The sequence below is a fragment of the Papio anubis genome, chromosome 6 (genome assembly GCF_008728515.1).
Source record: "Papio anubis isolate 15944 chromosome 6, Panubis1.0, whole genome shotgun sequence".
NCBI classification, from domain to species: domain Eukaryota; kingdom Metazoa; phylum Chordata; class Mammalia; order Primates; family Cercopithecidae; genus Papio; species Papio anubis.
This window is the reverse complement of record NC_044981.1, coordinates 105,050,808-105,070,618: the sequence shown is the minus strand read 5'-3', so window position 1 is coordinate 105,070,618 and position 19,811 is coordinate 105,050,808. Positions and strand designations below refer to the sequence as shown.

The 19,811-nt window shown below is 52.1% G+C and overlaps 2 long non-coding RNA genes across 3 annotated transcripts; one reads left to right on the top strand and one right to left on the bottom strand.

The window, feature by feature from the left end:
* Positions 1-7,897: 7,897 nt before the first annotated feature.
* On the bottom strand, positions 7,898-14,133 carry LOC103883924. Of its 2 annotated transcripts, XR_646314.4 has the most exons (5): positions 14,079-14,133; positions 12,673-13,710; positions 12,063-12,294; positions 11,366-11,438; positions 7,898-9,004 (listed from the first exon to the last, which is right to left on the bottom strand). It is a non-coding gene; the product is annotated as an uncharacterized LOC103883924 (long non-coding RNA). The 2 variants fall into 2 exon arrangements; XR_002521691.2 differs by having other exon boundaries at positions 12,063-13,710.
* A 118-nt stretch (positions 14,134-14,251) lies between these two features.
* Positions 14,252-15,669, top strand: LOC103883923. The gene is made up of 3 exons (XR_646313.2): positions 14,252-14,334; positions 14,422-14,656; positions 15,466-15,669. It is a non-coding gene; the product is annotated as an uncharacterized LOC103883923 (long non-coding RNA).
* Positions 15,670-19,811: the final 4,142 nt, after the last annotated feature.

Here is a 19,811-nt window from a genome sequence, read left to right as displayed (position 1 = left end):
ACGCAGGAGGATCACTTGAGCCCAGGAATCCCAGACCAACCTGAACAATGTAGTGAGACCCCCATCTTTACAAAAAATTTAAAACTTAGCTGAGCATGGCAGCGTATGCCTGTGGTTCCAGCTGGTCAGGAGGATGGGGTGGGAGGATCACTTGAGCCCAAGCAGTGGAGGCTGCAGTGAGCCGTGATGGCACCATTGCACTCCAACCCGGGCGACCGAGTGAGAGACCCTGTCTCAAAAACAAGACAAAAAACTACCAATTTTCTTCTCAGAACATTCCTATGCCATGACTGTTGTTTTACAAAAACCTACGATGGCTGTGTTATTTTCCTCTCCTACTCGTGATTTTTTTGGAGGCTCTTTTAGTTTGAAATAGGTTTTATTTGTCCCTGTTTTACCTTGTACTATTGAATTTTAGTTTTATTGCATTATTATCATAACATAGGGCTTATATAATTTATATATTTGATCACTTTTCATCTCTTATTTCTTCCATCATTACTTCTCTGCTCATGCTTGCCTTCTGGAATCTCCAGGAATACCCAACAGATATTCTGCGTTCCTGCCTTTTTCTTATGTTATTTATTATTTTTGCCTCTTTATCTTTTCTTCTGGGTCTTCAGAGAATTTCTAGAGTCATTAGTTTAGCTCTCTGTAATATCCAATGTGCTGTTCATGGCTTCTGTTGAGCTGAAAAACCAATGAGTAATTAATGTTTTACTTCTAAAAACAATATTTATTTGTATTTATATATCTGTGCATATCTTGGTATAAAACACTATTTTAAAGTCTCAAATTGTTCTCTTCTACTTTTAGAGACAGGGTCTCTGTCTGTCACCCAGGCTGGAGTGCAGTGGGGTGTGGGTATTGGGTGGGCACGATCATGGCTCACTGCAGCCTCGAATTCCTTCCTGGGCTCAAGCCATCCTCCTGCCTCAGCCTCCTAAAGTGCTGAGATTACAGGCTTGAGCCACTGCACCTGGCCACGTTCTCTTTTCACAGAGGCAATTTTCTCCCGAGTTTCCTTTAGAATAGAGTTTTCTTCTGTTTCTTGGAGAACATCAATTTCACAGGAAAATAGTTGCTGGAATTGCTCACATAAGCTCCCTTGGTTTACATTTCTGGATCTTTTATACGTTCAATTATTTTTCTCCATAATCTATTGGATTTGAGATGGATTTTGTTGGAAATTGTGTTGAAATATTTCAGTCTCACACAAAGGAGTAAAGAGAAACTGAAGGGACCCCGCACCTCTAGAGTCCCTTCTGTTCACCCCCTTCCCGCCCCTGGCTGGCTCCTGGCCACAGGTGGCTGCACCACCACAGCCTGGGTAGCACGACGTCCCAGCTCTTCTGTTTCTTTTGGAATTTGCTGCAGCTTTTGTGATCTAGAACATAGCCAGGTTTTTATTACGAAAAATATATATAATACCTTTTTAAAAGCATTTTATTTTGCAATGATTGTAGACTCACAGTAAGTTGCAAAAATAGCACGGAGGGGCCCCGTGTACCGTTCCCGGTTTCTCCTGTTTCTCCGGTTTCTCCGGTGCTGTGTGCGAACCAGAGGGCGGTGTGGCGACCAGGAAGCCGGGCCGGCATAGTGCGCGTGCGCAGAAACAGCCCCGCGAGCCGGCAGCCAGTTCTCACTTTCCTAGACTGCAGGGGCCGATTCAGCCTGGGCGGGCCTGCTGCCCTCGTGTTACTGCCATCACAGGGACTCTGAAGATGCCTCCTCCGTGACTAGACGATGAGAGTTTATGCCAGGGCCCCTGGTTCTCTGTCCTCACAGGCCTCTCCCTGCTGGCTTCACCACACAGATACTCACACGTGCACACACTCTGAGACACACGCATGCGCGCACACACATACACACTTCTACACACACACGCGTGCACACACATATACGCTTACAGCCATGCACACACACGTACACACACTCATTCACTTACGCTCCGTCACAGTCACACACACATACTCTTGCATTCATGTGTACACACGTGCACATACCTACACATACACACACGCTGGGCCAGGGCTTGTCCCTGGAGCCAGGCGCCCCCAGGCCCCCCAGCTCTGGGAACCCAGGCATCCTCACTGCCACCCTGCCACCTGCATTCTCGGGTCCCCAGGGCTGTGCTCAGGTGTGGCCTCTGCCATCTGCCAGTCTTAGCCCCAGCAGCCCTGTGGGTCTCCTCCTGGGAGGCCTCCCGCCTGTGCTCCATGGTTGCATGGTGTGGGGATGTAGGTGTGTGGGTTTTGGAGGGCGTGAGCCCTGCATGCTCAGTGGGGTGCAGCAAGAGTTCCGGAGACTGTTCCCTCTAGATAGGGAGACCAAGTGGTCCCAGCTTTCCTGGGACTTCTCTCGTTTGGGCCCCGAAAGTTCCACATCCCTGGAAGTCCTGGGACACCCTCCCCTTGCCTTCCTAGGACCCTGGGGCCTCGTTCCTGAGTCAAGGAAGGGTCACCCTGCCGGTGTCCCCAGCCAAGGCCTCTGCTCCAATGCATCCGTCCCCTCTGTGGCTAGAGGAATCTGTTGGCGTCCCATTGGTGAATGGTGATGTCCCCTCACTCCCAGCCCTGTGCCCCCAGCCTGAGGTGCCCAGGCTCTCCTGCCTGCCGTCTGCCTCTCCCGCTGCCAGACGTGCTCTTCCTTGCCTTTCCAGGTTCTCATCACAGTCGCACGCCCTTTTGCCGGTTGGCAGGGCTGGAGAGAGTGGGCTGGCGTCACTCTGACCTGGCCTCTTGGGTCACTGTCCTCATCTCAGGCAGGGTTGTCCCAGCAGCTCTCACATGACTCTATGGCTCTGCCCAGTTTAGAGAGTGGCTCACACAGCGGTTGCCCCCACCTGGCCCTGGCCTGGTTCCTCTTGTCATTTCTTCAAGATGAGCCTCCTCCCAGCCCTCCTGGGTGGCTCCTGCCACGTGGTGCCCAGTTCTCTTGCTCCTTCCTCAGTAAACAGTCAGAAGCCGTGTTCTGTGTATGTGGCATAGGTCACATCCCTCGTCCACCTAGACGCCAGTTGTGAGGGCAGGGCCTTTGCCCAGCTCGGAGCTGGGGTGGGGCTGGGCCCCTGGAAGGCAAAGCACGTAGCAGTGGTAAGGTGAAGACCCTCCGGGAAAACAGCTGCCCACGCTTGTGGGTGTGTTTTCTTCTTAGCTTACTGGGCATCGATTGATTTTACTGTTAAGGAGAGAAGGCAGTGTTTCCTCTTTCCTCAGTGACATTGTGGGGCCATTTATGAGCTGTGGTTTTCCTACCTCCCTTCCCTGGGAGGGAGTGGCTCTGTCTGCCCCAGTGCAGGGCAGCTTGGGGAACACAGATGGGTCCCCAGGGAGGACTCCTTGAAGGACAGTGGTGAGGCAGGAGGACGGCCCGGGGGCCCTCCAGGTGACAAGCAGCTCCTGACTGGTCCGAGGAGGCCCATATGCATTGCTCTGTGGTCGGTGGAGTGAAGCGACAGCTGCAACCTTTGTGCAGAAAACACAGAGAATCCCACTGGTGTCACAGGGCCGGGGATCTTTCGTACTCATGGGCACCAGAAACGGCCCAAATGCCCTGCGGGCAGGCAAACCCCCAAAGCTGATTTGGAAGGAGGAGGTCTCCTCCAGTACCAAAGGAAGGTGCTGGGCACTCCCCCGTAGTGGCAGTGGACTGTGACTGGCGGTGCCCCTCCGCGTCACTCCCTCTGGTCCCCCGCAAGCCCTTGGCACTCATGTCCAGGAGGCTCCCATTGCTCAGCGGATGTTGAGGGGGCACTTCATGCTAAAAGCGTGCTGGGCAGAATGACTTCTCCGTCTCTTCATGTTTTAGGCACCTCCTCCCGTTATGGGCCCCAAGAGCGCTGCCGCCTCCCAGGGGAACCCAGAGCAGGTGGCTGGCGTCTGTCCGTGCAGGCAACAGTGGTCCGGGGGTGCTCCTGGATGGGGCAGAGCGGATGGATGACAGAGTGGGGGGGACCCTAAGGAAGAAGAGAAGCTGCGTTGGTGTCAGCAAAGGAAGACATCGGCCTGAAGGAGGGGCGGGACAGACAGGTGCTGGCTGGAGTGCTGTGCGAGGAGGAGGATGTTACTTTTGACAAACTGAAGGGAAACATTCAGCGGCCATTCACGAGCATGGTAATGGGCTTGTCGCTTGTGCTCGGTGACAGCTGTAGTGGCTTCTAATTTCTCCTGCACCTCCCATTACCCTTCAGGAGCAAGTCCGTCCTCACAGTCAAGCCTTTCCAGCCAGCAGATCCAAGTGAGGAATAAGATCTATGCAGCTTCCATGTGTCTCTGGGAGAGAAGATTGATAAAAGCAATTAGAAGTTTCTGGAATTGCCTGGAGAAGAGAAGGTCAGCGGGAGGGGAGGAGGCGAAGATGAGGAAGGAGAAGGCACAGGTTAATAACGCCTGTCACGTTGCGGAGGGGATGCTGAGGGCCACGGCTGGGCTCTGTTTCGGCTTCGAGCAGAACAAGGAAGAAAGGGCAGCGGTTCCAGCAGCGAGGAGGTGGCTGGGCATGAGGAAGCCTGTGGCTGACGGCTTCGGGAAGGACTCCAGGGAGCTGCAGTCCCTGGGGCAGCACCCCGGTGCAGGTGGCTCCGGTGGCCCCTGAGTTTGGCGCCCCGCACATTCCCTCGACACAGCATGGCTATTTAAGGCCCAGGCCAGCATCCCATCGGCTGCTTTTAGCCGCGTGCATCTCCTGAGCCTTTGGGGCTTCTGGGGCCTTGGTGACAGCAATCACCAGGCCTTTCATCCCCGTGGCTCGGAGCATCCCCCTCAGCGGAGCGGCAGCCTTGGAGGGGGTGAGTGGGGAGCGGCTGAGGGGGACCGGCGGGCCCTCTCCATTGTCCCCTGCAGCGGCAGGCGCTGGAGAACTCGGCTGCAGTCATTAGAGCCGGGAGTTGGCGACTGTTGGGGCCTTGTGTGGGGATGAGCTGTTAGGACTTTCCTTCCTTTAAAGAACAGGGACTCGTAAAATCGTATATATGAAATCAAAGCAAAGAGGAACCTGTTTTAGAGGTGAACAAGAGAAAGCTCAGAGAAGCGCATTAGGGACATATGGCATTTGTCAATCAAACGCAGAGCAACCTTCAAAAAGCCATTAGAAGGCAGCCCCATGCCGGCTCCGCCATTTGTGCCGGCTGAGGGCTCCCCCGTCCCGCAGGCCCCACAGACGCTCTGTTTCTGGGACTAATTAGCCTTCCAGAGGGCAATCAAGGGCCTCTGCTGGAACTTTCTTAGGAACTGAGCCGTTAGATGGCTTCAAATGGACACCACTAGAAACAGGCAGGAGCCAATTAGGCAGCGGCTCCCTCCCGGGGCCCGGCCAGGCTGCAGAGCGAGCCGGGAGGCTCCAGCAGCCTCTTGGTGCTCCCTCTCTCTGACAACGCTCCTCCCTTGTTCCTCCTCACATCCCCAATCCTTGCACTGAGATCATTAACCTTCAGGGCTCCACGAGGGCAGGCATTGGGTCTGCTTTACTCGCCGCTGGGTCCTCGGAGTCTGGAAGGGTGCCTGGCACTGAGCAGGTGTTCACTCAGTGTGGCCAAATGTCTGGGTTTTGTCCCAGCAGAAGGAATCACGTGGGCTTTCCTTTGAGGAGCGTACTTTTAACAGGCCAGCCATGTCTACTTCCGCTTGGGTTGGACACAATTTAGGCGTAGGGAAAAGGGGCATTAGTGCCGTCTTTTCACACTCGCCAGCCAGGCACACTGGTCTCCTCCCTGAGTTTCCCAGGGGAAGTGGGTGCCAGAGACCATCCAATGCCCCCACACCCACTGAGTCTGTCGACTGAGTGCTGGAACCAGGCGCCAGCTGGGGGCCTGCAGGCTGCCCTTGGCCTGGGACACCACTGCATTTTCCTGCAGGACCTGCCCACCGCTGACCTCCTGCATCTGCTGCCGGCCTCCACCTGCTAGCCCAGGCCAGGGCCCAGGGTGTGGGTGCTGGACACGTTGAGGGGCACAGGGAGCCAAGACTGCCTCAACCAAGTCCCGGAGCCTGCAGCTAACAAGCTAACAGGGAGACGGCAGGTAGCAAACAGTCACACAAATAGTCCTTTCCCTCGCATCCTCCTGTTCACCCTCCCTTCTTTGTCCTTTTCTTAAAATGAGAAGCTAAAAATATGTCCATTGTAGAAACTTAGAACAGTACAAGAACATAGAGAAACAAAGTTAAAAATATCAGTTACCTGTAATTCTGGCACCCAGAAATATCCACTTTAATAAAGTGTTCAATTTTATAAGCAAACTTTAAATTTTATTATATCATAAGCCTCTTCACGTCATTAATTTTTCTAAAGTTTGAGCCTTTGTGGCTGCCTAGGGCCCCATTTATTTCACCAATCCCCAGTTGTTGGACATTTATGTCTTTTCCACATTTTCACCCTCATAAAAAAAGGCTGCAACAAACATCCCAGAAGATAAATCTTTGTCACTATCTCTAATTAATTCATTAAGATAAATTCCAGGGAGTGAAAACAGTGTTTCAAATGGTATGACTGTTTTTAAAGCTATTTGGACATGTGGCCAAGTTATATTCTTGGAATGTCATGGAAAATCCCAGCAGAAGTCTAAGAAAGGATCTAGATCCAGCTCCTTGAACCCAGCCAGCACTGGGTTATTGTCCCTCTTTGCGACATTTGTTTTGTTTTCATTTCCTTGTCAGCAAGATCAAATTTTTTTGGGTATGTTCCTAACCCATCTGTATTTTGTTTTCTGGAAATTTTCTATTTGTATCCTTCGTCAATATTTTTTTTAACCAGACTACTATTCTTTTATAAAAGTTTATTCTGTTTGAATGATAATCATTAAAAATATCTCCTTTGTCACTTTTTTCCTCCCCCCCCACCCCCAGTTCTACGTTTCAGACCTCAGTCTCTTTATCTACAAAATGCATCGCTGGGCCAAACGACCTCCTGACTCCAAAAGTCTTTTCAAGAGCTCAAGCCGGCTGTGTTCTGCCCGATATGTCTGGTATAATCCTCCCTCATCTGCAGCCGGTTCAGGTCTCCAGGCCCTTAGCATGGCTCCAGGAAACTTGAATTTCAATGCCTGCCTGAGTTTGAGTTTCACACTTGAATAACCAAGTCAGGTTCGCTAATCAGGCTTGCAGGTGTGAGTGGGAGCTGGTCCCTCCCAGGGGAGGGTCAGGGCATCCACACCAGGAACCTCCAATGCTGGGCAAGGCTGAACTGCTGCAGAAATGCAAGGCATGGCCCAACTACCCCCATTTATTGGTAGAGGAAATAATCAATTCTGTGACATGAAAGAATTTATCTCTAAATATGAAAAGGAGATTTCAGAACAATGTGAGCCGTTCATGCACACACGTGCATGCACACCCACACGTGGGGACTGGGATCATGCACACACATGGAAACCAGATCATGCACACACATACATGGAGACCAGGGTCATGTGCACACACACACATGCACACCCACACGTGGAGACTGGGGTCATACAAACACACACATGGAAACCGGATCATGTACACACACACGTGGAGACTGGAGTCATGCACACCCACACATGGAGACCAGATCATGCACATACACACGTGGAGACCAGGGTCATGTACACGCACACATGGAGACCAGATCGTGCACACATACACATGCGGAGACCGGGGTCATGCACACCCACACATGGAGACCAAATCGTGCACACATACACATGTGGAGACTGGGGTCATGCATACACACACATGGAAACTGGATCATGCACACACACACATGGAAACTGGGGTCATGCACACCCACACATGGAGACTGGGGTAATGCACACCCACACATGGAGACCAGATCGTGCACACACACATGTGGAAACTGGATCATGCACACACACGTGGAGACCGGATCATGCACACCCACACATGGAGACTGGGGTCATGCACACATACATGTGGAAACTGGATAAGGCACACACACACGTGGAGACCGGGGTCATGTGCATGCACACACACACACGTGGAGACTGGGGTCATGCACACATATGCACACCCACACATGAAGACTGGAGTCATGCAAACACGTGGAAACCGGATCATGCACACACACACACACACACGTGGAGACTGGGGTCATGCAAACACACAGGTGGAGACAAGATCATGCACACACACACGTGGAGACTGGGGTCATGCACACACACACATGGAAACTGGATCATGCACACACACACGTGGAGACTGGGGTCATGCACACCCACACATAGAGACCAGGGTCATGTGCACACACACACATGCAGATCCACACTTGGAGACTGCGGTCATGTACACATATGCACACCCACACATGTAGACCAGGGTCATGCAAACACACATGTGGAAACTGGATCTTGCACACATACACACGTGGAGACCAAAGTCATGCACACCCACACATGGAGACCTGATCATGCACACACACACGTGGAGACTGAGGTCACGCACACATGTGGAAACCGGATCATGCACACACACACACGGAGACCAGGGTCACGCACACCCACACATGGAGACCGGGGTCATGCACACACACACGTGGGGACCAGGGTCATGCACACACACATATGGAGACCAGGGTCACGCACACACACTCACGCATGCCCACACGTGGAGACCAGGGTCTGGAAGCATAGCCTTCAAAACGTTAACCAGTTCCACCACTAGGAGGTGGGGTTACCCATTTTTATTTGGTTCTTTTAATTGTATTTTTCTATGACAAATGTCAATTACCCTTCACTAAGCAACACCCTTCCCCTCCTTCCTTTCAGATGTTGCTTCCAAATCAATTGCCATGAGGCCGTTGCCTGTAAAGTTGCACTCCCACTTCTGGGTGTCACCTCACTACACCCTCCAGGGCTTGCCTCCAGATGCTGGGGGCAGTTCCCAGGTGTCCGCGAGTGCGAGGAGAGTCAGGGTCCATGGCAGGCCTGGACCCAGGGAGGGTGGAGGGGGCGTTCTCCCAAGCTCTGCGTGGCTTTATCAACACATGTCATTAACAAGATCCAGAATTGGCCAAGTCTGAAATTCAGCTGATAAAATTATAAGATAATTTTTAAAATTAGGAAAACAGAATTGGCAACACGGGGCTCATGATGTCTCATAGATATTCCTATGTCGTGACTCTTAAAATTTAAGGAAACCTAGTTTTTAGCCTCTATGGTTGGGCCTGGAAAAGGAAGAGGCAGCCGTGAGGTCAGCCCCTGGCATCTGTGTGTGGCAGCGTGGGACAGAGTCAGAAGACCTGTGCAGGGCTGCGGGTGGCAGCCTCTCTGCTCCACACCTCAGGCTTCCCAGGGAGACAGTGGCTCTGAGTTCCCCTGGCTCTGCCTTGCAGGGTACCGGAGTGTCACATCAGACCAAGGGCAGCTCTGGGGTTTGATGAGCCCTGACACCAGCCTCTGTCATCAGGTTCCCTGAGTGGGGACCAAAACCAGGAGGCAACCCCAGGCTGTAGGATTGGGAGAGCTGTCCCCAGCCCAGCATCAACTGCCTGGGTCTGTGCGTGGGCCCAGAACCGAGGGTGAGGGCGCATTCCTGGGGGATCATCCCCCGTACCCAGAGATGCCACCTCCAGAAGAGCTACCTCAGAGCCACCAGACATTTCCTGGAACTTTTCTGAGCTCCTTCTGTCCTGTGGAGTCACAGCTGTGGCCTTCCCTTCCTCCATGCACGTCTCGGTGGACATCCGGGCAACCCCAAGTCTCCACTCAGCCGCCTCAGGTGCATTTAGCTCCAAGGCTCTCCGTGAGCATCGCACCAGCAGCCGCTTTGTTCCTGCCCCCCTGGCTGCTCGCCCACTTGTCTGGTCTCCATGGCGACGAGCACCTCTAATGGATGCGCCGAGGTCACGCCCGCTGCTTTTTGCTGAGACTTGTCACCTCCCTGCCGGTGCACGCCCCCATCTCACAGCCTCCTCTTCCCCAGATTACCCTGCACGCTGAGGGTCTAGCTTCACCTCCTAAGATGTGCTCCCCGCTGACCAACTCTCTTGTTTTCTGCTCAGTTTTAAGCATCTCAAAGATAGTTTTCTAGAAGGTTTGCTGACCTGCTTTGGACTCTAGTCTTTGGACAGTGGGGAATGGGGATGGCTGGGATTGTTGATATGTTGTTTGGGGATGTGGGACACAGTGGCCTGACAGCATCTGGAAGAGGCACAGGCTGTGGTGTGGGGAAGGCTGGGTTGGAACCATCACCCAACAGCTTATAAGGTGCGTTTAGCAAATAATGACTGAGCACCGGCTGTGAAGCAGGAACACACCGGGGGACCAGGCAGCCTCCTTCTTCGCGTAGCCTTTGGGCTAGTGAGAACAGGGTCATCACATTTAGCAAACAAATACAGAAGATGCCCAGTTAAATTAGCATAAGAATCAATATTCATTGTTTATCTGAAATTCAAATTTAACTGGGCATCCTGCATTTTGTCTGGCAACCCTAAGTGCGAGAGAAAGAAAACAAATAAATACAGAAATAACATCATTCCAGGATTCTGGTGTGTGCTAGGCAGAAAAGGCCAGTGTGCCGTGAAAGCATCCCAAGGGGGCAAGTGGCTGGTTAGGGACAGCCACCTGACATTCTGGAGCATAGGAGGAGCCAACACACACAAAGCCTAGGGGAGGATACTCCAGGCAGCTGGGGCAGCAGGTGCAAAGGCTCTGCAGTGAGGAAGAGTTTGACGCAGTAGTAGGCCAAGCAGGCAGGTGTGGCTGGGTGGAGTGGCTGGCGGGCAAGTAATGTGTAAACTTAAATTGATGACATAATCCACGCAGCCACAAGGAGTAGGTACTCAACAAAGTGTAGCTATTATGTCTAATTATTGATAATGACAATTATAAAAGTCACACCAAATATGAATTCCAAACATTTCATGAAACACATCCTTTGGTGCACTAAACTGCTATTTATCTTAACTTTCTATAAAGAGGCTAGTTCAGTGCATACCATACTGAATCTCATCCAGCCATGCATAATGTATTTTGCCTGTACATTTAAAAGTACTCTTTTAAAATTAAAATGCAGGGCTGGGTGCGGTGGCTCACACCTGTAATCCCAGCACTTTGGGAGGCCAAGGCAGGTAGATCACTTGAGGTTCAGAGTTGGAGACCAGCCTAGCCAACATGGTGAAGCCCCGTCTCTACTAAATGTTAAAAAAAAAAAAAAAAAATTAGCCGGGCATGGTGGCACATGCCTGTAATCCCAGCTGGTCTACAAAGCAGGAATAATAACACCTCAGGCCCCAGGGCCATGCGGGGAAACAGTGTCCGTCAGGGTGTGTGGAGGGCCACTGAGGGCCATGGAAAGGAAGGGGTGGAGTGATTTCTGTTACTCTCAGAGTTGTCCCAGTTATCTCCTCTTTCTCCTGAGAGAGAAGGAAGAGAGTCTGTGTCACCTACCATGCCCACAGCTTCCAGGCAGTTCCAGAAAACCATCTTCCAGCTTTGTTTTCCTGGGTAGCATGCTTTCAGTCTGCGGAGTGGAGGATGGAAGATTTAACAAACTGCTCTTAAGTGTTAAAGTACAATTTAGTGCCGAGGCTTGTGTCTAATGGAGCTGAACGTTTGAAGGCTAAATATCAGTGGCAGCAATGAAGGGAGCTGTAATTCACCCTCCTCTCAACCGCTTTGCTCTTCTTAGGTAGTTATTAGGCCCATGTTTACCTCTAAAGGGTGTCACACTATCCCAACACCAGTGGGGATGGGGAGGTCTGTCCCCAGCGGAACTTGCTCCCACGGCCTGTGCTGGCAGGCACTGGGCCTGGCTTCACATCTTCACTCTGTGATGCACCAGCCAGGTGCACGGCTTCCTCCTCTACACACGGGGACGGGGTGCTGCTATCTACCCAGAGGCACTGGTGCAGATTCAGTCAGATGGCACAGGGTTGACAGGCTCCACGCAGTGCCTGGACCACAGGAGACATTCAATGGCACCCCAGGACAAGGCCAACACCAACTTCGAGGCCTTTCACGTGGCAAGGGCCCCGGGCACGCCATCATCATTGCTGAGAGTGAGTGTGTGCTCACATGTGTGCGTGTCAGCGGCACAAGTTGCAATCCAACCCCCATACCTAAGCCTCCCCCCACACACACATACAGCGGATGCAGAGTCCAAAGGCCCGCAGCTCCTGAATCTTCTCCTTCCCAGTCATGGATACCTTGAAGTCAGGCTCAGCCCTTCAGGTCGGGCTCTGATCTCTATTATTCGGTGCCTGGGTGGGCACACGCTTTAGGAGGGGGCGGTGAAGGGTCCCTATTTTGAATTCCAGGTGCAGCCACGTTACAGGGAAGTCAGCTGTGCTCGGGAAGAGTGTGACCTTATATTTTTGCTGCACCTCAAAAGAAAAGTTTACACTTTAAATTAACAGCATGTCCACTGCCAGTATTTGTGGTTACTCCCTGCAACGTAAATCTCTTTTAGAGATGTGTGAGAACAGCATACGTAATGAAACATCAACGTGAAACTTGATTTAGAGTGCCTTTTCATTAATATAACAAATGAAGTGGACCAAAAATGGAAAGTATATTCCTTTGGGCCTAATTAAAACACTGAACAAAACACATGGATATGTATATTTTAAATGAAGACATTCAGTAGCTAGAATTAGCTACAAAAATTAATTCAAATTGAAAAGTACATTATGAGTGCATTGTTATTATTAACATAGCCAATATGCCTCCTCTGAGATATCTCCAATAATGTGCACCTGATTTAGTGGCTGTGTGATGTGACAGGCAGGCTTTGCTTTAAAAATACCGCACACACGAAAAAGTTGGCCCACTGGGGTGCCCCACAGCTGGTTGAACTGCACTGTCTCTTGGTCAGAGGAGGATTTCCAGGCAGCATGTAGGAGTTGGAGCGGGGATGTCCTCTCTGACCGCAGGTCTTTCATCCTCAGCCCAGCTCCTGCAGTGCGAGGGCCTGGCCGGAGCTGGGCCAGGGGCAGGCTATGTTGAAATGGAGAGGTGTGTTGAGGGGTCAGAGCCTGGAAGGCCTGACCTGGCATCCTGGAACACCATCTCTGATGGTGGCCAGGAGACACATGGAGGGTACCAGGGGACAGGCGTGAAGGACAGTGCCCTGCGTGGAAAGACAGTCTGATTCCACGCTGAGTTGAGGGGCAGGGAGTCGGTGCAGTGTTGGCCATGACCCCTCACCCCAGTTCTGTAGAAGCAGGGCACTGAGGGGGTGCACAGAAACTTAGGGAGGGGCCCCAGCCCAAGGCAGGATGCTGGAAGCCCACCTTCTAAAATGTGGCAGGTGCCCCCCCCCCGCCCCAGTGACAATTCTGGTTGATGGCAGACAACACTCCAGACGCCAGGCCACCTGACCAGAGAGGTTCCTCAACCACTGGGGACAGGACTTTTTTTCTCGGCTCTGGAGCAGAACTCCTTAACCTGACCCTTGGGGACTCAGATCGGCCTCCACACTTGGCGGAAAATGGACCTGAGGAGCCAAACATGTGGAATAAGGGCACGGAGAAGTTCTGGAACACGCTGAGCTCCGTGCAGGTGCCCTTCAGGGACTGCTGGTGTGAGGACACAGCTAGGAATGGAGGACACTCTCCAAACAGGGATGGGAGGTTTGCGTTTACTGAGGGTCCACCTAGAACTCTGGCTGGCTAGCCCCAGAATCTCAGTACTTATCTGGTAATGGAAACACCAATAGTATCTATGCTCTTGGATTGATGTGAGGATGAAATTAAATACTTGATGTGAAGTATCATTCCTCAGAGTAGTAAGAGCTGCAAAATTGTTAGTCATTATTCTTGTTACTCCACAAGTTACTGGCTCCTATTCCAGCCCCTGGGGACTACAAGAAAGTCAAGGATCAGAACAATAGCTGACATTTGTACAGGGCTCTATAATTCATAAATCACTCTCCTTTAAACAGGAAACAATGTACATCAATTATTATTCTGATCTTCACTGAGGAAACTGAGGCTCAGAGGGCATGTACTTCCCCAGCATGACACAGCTATGAAAGGATAGATGCAAGCTCCAATCTGAGTCCCTTGTTCCTTCTACTGTACCTCCCACCCTGAAGGCAGAGGAGGGGATCCCTTGGAACAACCCAGAGAAAGCTTTACAGAACTGTGGCCCTCTCCCTCACAGGCTCGGACGGAAGAAACGAAGCCAGGCAGGACAGGTGCAGACTGGCAGGAGTGAGCTGACCAGGGCCCATCTCCCCTGGAACCCTTTGTTCTGGTCAGCAACTGGCTTTATTCTCATGCAGTGGCAACACTGGTTTCCATGGTGATGGGAGGACCCAAGGTCCTAGATCAAATCTCCCCATTTCCGGGTGATTTGTTGGAAGACTGGTGGCTGCTACCCAAATCTTTGTATTTAATTGGATGAAGAGGCACAGAGTAAGGAATTCTAGGCTCACAGAATTCTTGGATCTTAAGTTGTCGAATGGGGCCTTCTGCATTTGCTGATGCTGAGTCCATTTCCAGGAGCACATGTCCAGGTAAGCAGACACCACCCAGCCATGACTTTTCCCAGGCTGGCTCCAACAAGAGGCCTCGCATGTGTGATCAGCAGCGTTCCCCTGCACCGTGTGGCTGCTAATGGTTTGGTGAAGCTAATGTTCTCCATGAACAGGCCCAAAGAGCTTCCCTTCTCCATCTGGCCCTGGTCCCAGCTTTCATCTCAGCAACATGGAAGGATTGTAACACCTGCTGCTGCCCCGTGAGTGACATCTCCCATGAGTCCAGGCTCAGGAATGGGTCCAAATGAGGGCTCGGGGGAGGCTTGCCTATTGGAGATTTTGAGAAAAGACTAAGGTAGAAAAGGTTGGTTGGGCCTCTTTGTTCTGAAAGACAGTAACCTAGTCCCAATCTTCAGAGGTTGAGATGGACAGAGGCTTGTTTACAAATAGCAAGACAATCGCATGGGGTCACTAGCGTTTGTTTGGGTGTGTGTACAGGAAGCCCTGCTCACACCTGGGGAAATGGACTCTGAAAGCTCATTGCTACCCCAACAAGTGATGAGGACAGAAAAGATCACGGGACTCAAGGGCTACTAGTTTTGTTGTTGTGGTGGTTTTTTGTTTTTTGTTTTTGTTTTTTTATATGGAGTCTTGCTCTGTCGCCCAGGCTGGAGTGCAGTGGCACGATCTTAGCTCACTGCAACCTCCACCTCCCAGGTTCAAACCATTCTTCTGCCTCAGCCTCCTGAGTAGCTGGGACTGCAGGTGAGTGCCACCACGCCTGGCTAATTTCTGTATTTTTAGTGGAGATGGGGTTTCACCATGTTGGCCAGGCTGGTCTCGAACTCCTGACCTCAGGTGATTCACCTGCCTCAGCCACCCAAAGTGCTGGGATTACAGGCGTGAACCACCGTACTCAGCTGGCCACTGGGTGTTTTTAAGAACAGAGGAGAGAGGAGGTTTTGAATGGTGGAAGATTAGAAGACTAGACCCAGCTGCCAAAACAAAGGCCAGGTGGTGGGGCCCTCCAGTAGAGACCCCCAAACCACTGGCTGGTTCTCATCATTAGGTGTTTTCACTGGCCCCTGCCTTTGCACACGCTGTTCCTGGCCTGAAACACCCTTCACCTCACTCTTGACCTTCAACGCTTAACCTTCATTGAACACCATGTGGATCTGAGTGACTTTCCAAGATTTGGAGCAGATTGAATTTGGTGTTGAGAGGAGCAAGAGAGAGAAAGATGTCAAAATAAGTCAAATGTGTTCTTACTGGAGTATTGCAACTTGTAGTGGTGCAATAAGTGGGGAAATTGGAAAGGGGAGCATTTGTGGGGGAGGAAATACACTCCTTTGAACAGGGTGGATTTCTCGTGCCAATGACACTGTCATTGAGGACAGCCAAAGTCATCAGGAAAAGACACAGTGAGAACTCAGGCTTGGGGGTGGTGACCTGGGAGTCCCTAGGTTGCTAGTGGTCAGAACTGGGCCTGATGGGCAAACTCAGGCAAGGTGGGGATTAGGTGGGGACCAAAGCAGGCCAGGCTGATGATGGAGTCAGTGTGCAGGGCCAGGCACCCTCCCTGGAGGCATCAGCCTGGGCTTGCTTTACTACTCTAGAAGGGAACCCAAGCCTCAGGACTCTAAATCTTATGCCAATGTTCAAATATAACCATTATATAACCTCTCCCTCCCTCCTTCCTTCCTTCCTTCCTTCCTTCCTTCCTTCCTTCCTTCCTTCCTTCCTTCCTTCCTTCCTTCCTTTCTTTCTTTCTTTCTTTCTTTCTTTCTTTCTTTCTTTCTTTCTTTTTTCTTTCTTTTCTTTCTTTCTTTGAGATAGAGTCTCGCTCTGGAGTGCAGTGGTGCAATCTGGGCTCGCTGAAACCTCCCACTCCCTGGTTCAAGCGATTCTCCTGCTTCAGCCTCCTAAGTAGCTGGGATCACAGGCATGCGCCACCATGGCCAGCTAATTTTTGTATTTTCACTAGAGATGGGGTTTCAGCATGTTCACCAGGATGGTCTCGATCTCCTGACCTTGTGATCCGCTCGCCTCGGTCTCCCAAAGTGTTGGGGGATTACAGGCATGAGCCACCACCCCCGACCAGATGTAACCATTTCTTTTCTTTCTTTCTTTCTTTCTTTCTTTTTTTTTTTTTTTTTTTTGAGATGGAGTCTCACTCTGTCGCCCAGGCTGGAGTGCAGTGGCGCGATCTCGGCTCACTGCAAGCTCCGCCTCCCGGGTTCACGCCATTCTCCTGCCTCAGCCTCCCGAGTAGCTGGGACTACAGGCGCCCGCCACCACGCCCGGCCAATTTTTTGTATTTTTAGTAGAGACAGGGTTTCACCGTGTTAGCCAGGATGGTCTCGATCTCCTGACCGCATGATCCGCCCGCCTTGGCCTCCCAAAGTGCTGGGATTACAGGCGTGATGAGCCACCGCGCCCGGCCGAATATAACCATTTCTAAAAGCATTCCTTAGCGCTTAGAACTTGGGAGCTGATGGCTTTTGGTGGAGCCCAGGAGGGGCGCTGTGGGGCACAGACCTGTGCGGGGCAGGCAGCTGCGGAGAGAGCAGCGCACCCCAGCCTTCCATTCCCCGCCGAAGATGGGACTCTGCCCAGAGGCCCCGGGCTGCTGCCCCGCTCTGCTTGCGGCCGCAGTGACACTCAGAGTCAGATTCCTCAGACAATCCTCACTCCTCCGTGGTGGCTGCCTTGGGAGGTGTTCAGGGGTGAGGGGAGTCGCAGCTGGTCCCAAGCAGTGGGGAGGGCAGAAGAGGGAGTAAAACCCCGCCTTCCAGGGGAGCACACAGAGGAGGGGGCGCTGCCCAGGAGCGGAGGGGAGCGGAGAGCGGAGAGGAGACGGGTGCCCGACTTCACACACCCAGCTCTCGGAGCCCCCGGGGGCTGCGCTCGGCTTCGCCTGGGGACTGCCCTTCCTGGGCCAGGAGAAGTGGCATCCGCGGGGCAGGGCTGGCGGGGACGGCTGGCTCAGGTGGCGGCCCCACTCCAGAGCCCTCCTGCAAGCCTGGGTCGTTCGGCCTCGGACCCCGTAGGCGCCGGCGGAGCTGGGGGCAGGGACCCGACAGCTCTGACGCGGGCTCCGCAGGGGACATCCCCCGCCCTGGCGGCTCCACCCAGGCGGAGCGCTGCGGGGACCGTGCGTCCACGGCGCCCTGATGACCTGCGGACCGAGGCAGGTGGAGGGGCTCGGCCTCGTCACGCAGCCTCCCGGGCCCACGCCGGCCCTGACCCGGGAAGTGCGGCGGTTCGGCCGCCTTCAACAGCGCTTGTCAGGTCCCGGGGAGCAGCGGGGTAGCAGCGGGCTCGCACACCGACTGCCTCCCGGGTTCGGCGAGGATGGCCCGAGCTAGGGCTCTGCGGGGACCGTGGGAACCGCTCCGTCAAGGTGGATCCGGGGCGCCCACACCCCTCACCTTCCTTCCGTGGGACCCGGGGCCAGGGACACAGCGGGGGACGGTGGGCATGAGCCGGGCAGCGCCCGAGCCATCCCTGGCCAGGTACCCACACTTGTGCGCTCGGGCATCCCCAGGGTCAGGGTCGCGGGGACTCGTGGTCCCCGCAGCCCGGGGCCCTCCAGGCCCGCGGAGTCAGCCCACCCTGGCGAGGGGCCCAGGCACCCGCATTTAACCAGTCCCGGCCTCGGCACATGGCAGCACCCGAGTCGCAGACTCGGGCCTGCTCCTGGGCCTTTTGGTGCGAGGGGGAAGGTGCCCCTGCGGACGGGCCCGGGTGCCCGGTGGTGCCCCGCCGCCACCCTGGGCACGCAGAGATGGAGAATGCCAGGCAGCCTGCCGTCCTAATTGGAAGTGGATGTTAAAGAGGAGAAATTCAGTTTTGTCAGTGAAATGTCACGGATTTCGAGTCTCAAGCCCACCCCTAGCCCTTTGGTATTTGACTATCTTTATCCTTGGCAGTGTGTGATTCCCATGTTTCAAAGAAAGAACTTTAAAGGTTCATAAAGCTCCAAAGATTTCAAATAGCTCTTTTGAAAGCACTTTGATGGTTTAAATGCAGACACATGAATTACATATCTCTTAAATTACACAGGGTTTTAAATCTAAGGGAAAATGTCTTTGGCAAAATGAATTGGGGTTTTGTCTTGTGTAGGTAGGCTGTGTGTGTGTGTGTGTGTACGTGCAACATTCAGATCGATAGTGGGTGGGGGAAGGGAGGCAGCGGATGAGGATGCAGGGCTGCCTGCCACCCGGCCCCTGCTCTCTCACAGCACAGGGGGCACACGCTGGTCTGGGCCCTGTGTGATCCTCTCAGGTGAGGACAGCCATGTGGCCACATCTGACCCCTGAAGGTCAAAAGGATGAACTCCTCTAGGGAGGGCGTGCCTCCTCTCTTCATACCCTCCCGGCTCAGATCAGCGGTGAATGGGGGAATGAGTGATACAAACAGCTCATGGAGGTACAATCACATCTCCACTCACAACGCCTGCAGCTGGCCCGTGACCAGCAGCAACTGATCAAAAGATCAATCTCACCAGGTCAAACATTCAAGAAAACAGCAGCAAACAGAGGCTCGGAGCCTAGGAGGGGGCAGTTTGGTACAGCAGTCCTGATTTATCCACAGCTTCACTTTCCATAGTTTCAGTAACCAGTAGTCAACTGTGGTCTGAAAATAGGTGACCACAGTGTAATATATTTTAAGAGAGGGAGACCACATTCACATCACTTTTATTACAATATGTTGTTATAAATGTTCTATTTTATTGTTGGTCATCTCTTACTGTGCCTAGTTTACAAATTAAACTTTGTCATAGGTATGTATGTATGTATGTATAAGAAAAAACATAGTATATATAGGGTTTGGTACTATCCAAGGCTTCAGGCATCCCCTGGGGGTCTTGGAAAATATCTCCCAGCAATAAGGGGAACTTCCTGTATTGTGAATACTCACGCAGGGTCAGGCCGCATGTGCCTGAATTCCTGCTCTGCTACTTACTATCAGGGTTACCTCGCTAATCCTCAGTACCCTCATCTATAAAATGGTATCATCGTGGCCCCTCTGGCACTGGATTATTGTGAGGATTGTTCTAGATATATACGAAGCTCTTAGCAAAGGGCCCACCCCACAGGCACCTTTGAGATGGTGGTGATAGAGAGTATAACAGTGGTGATGGTGAGGATAGTGAAACAGTGGAAATATGCTCAATGGTCTCATAATAAATAAATAAATAGAATCGTCAGAAACAATAAAAATATCAAAATAAATAAATAAAGTAAAATATCATCACCAATAAATAAATAAAGAATAAAAATAATCTAAATAAAAAATAATAAATAAAATAAAGAATAAAATGTCATGTCATCATAAATGAATAAAATGTCGTAATATAATAATAAATAAATAATCAAAGAATAAATGTCATCATAAATAACAAATAAAAAA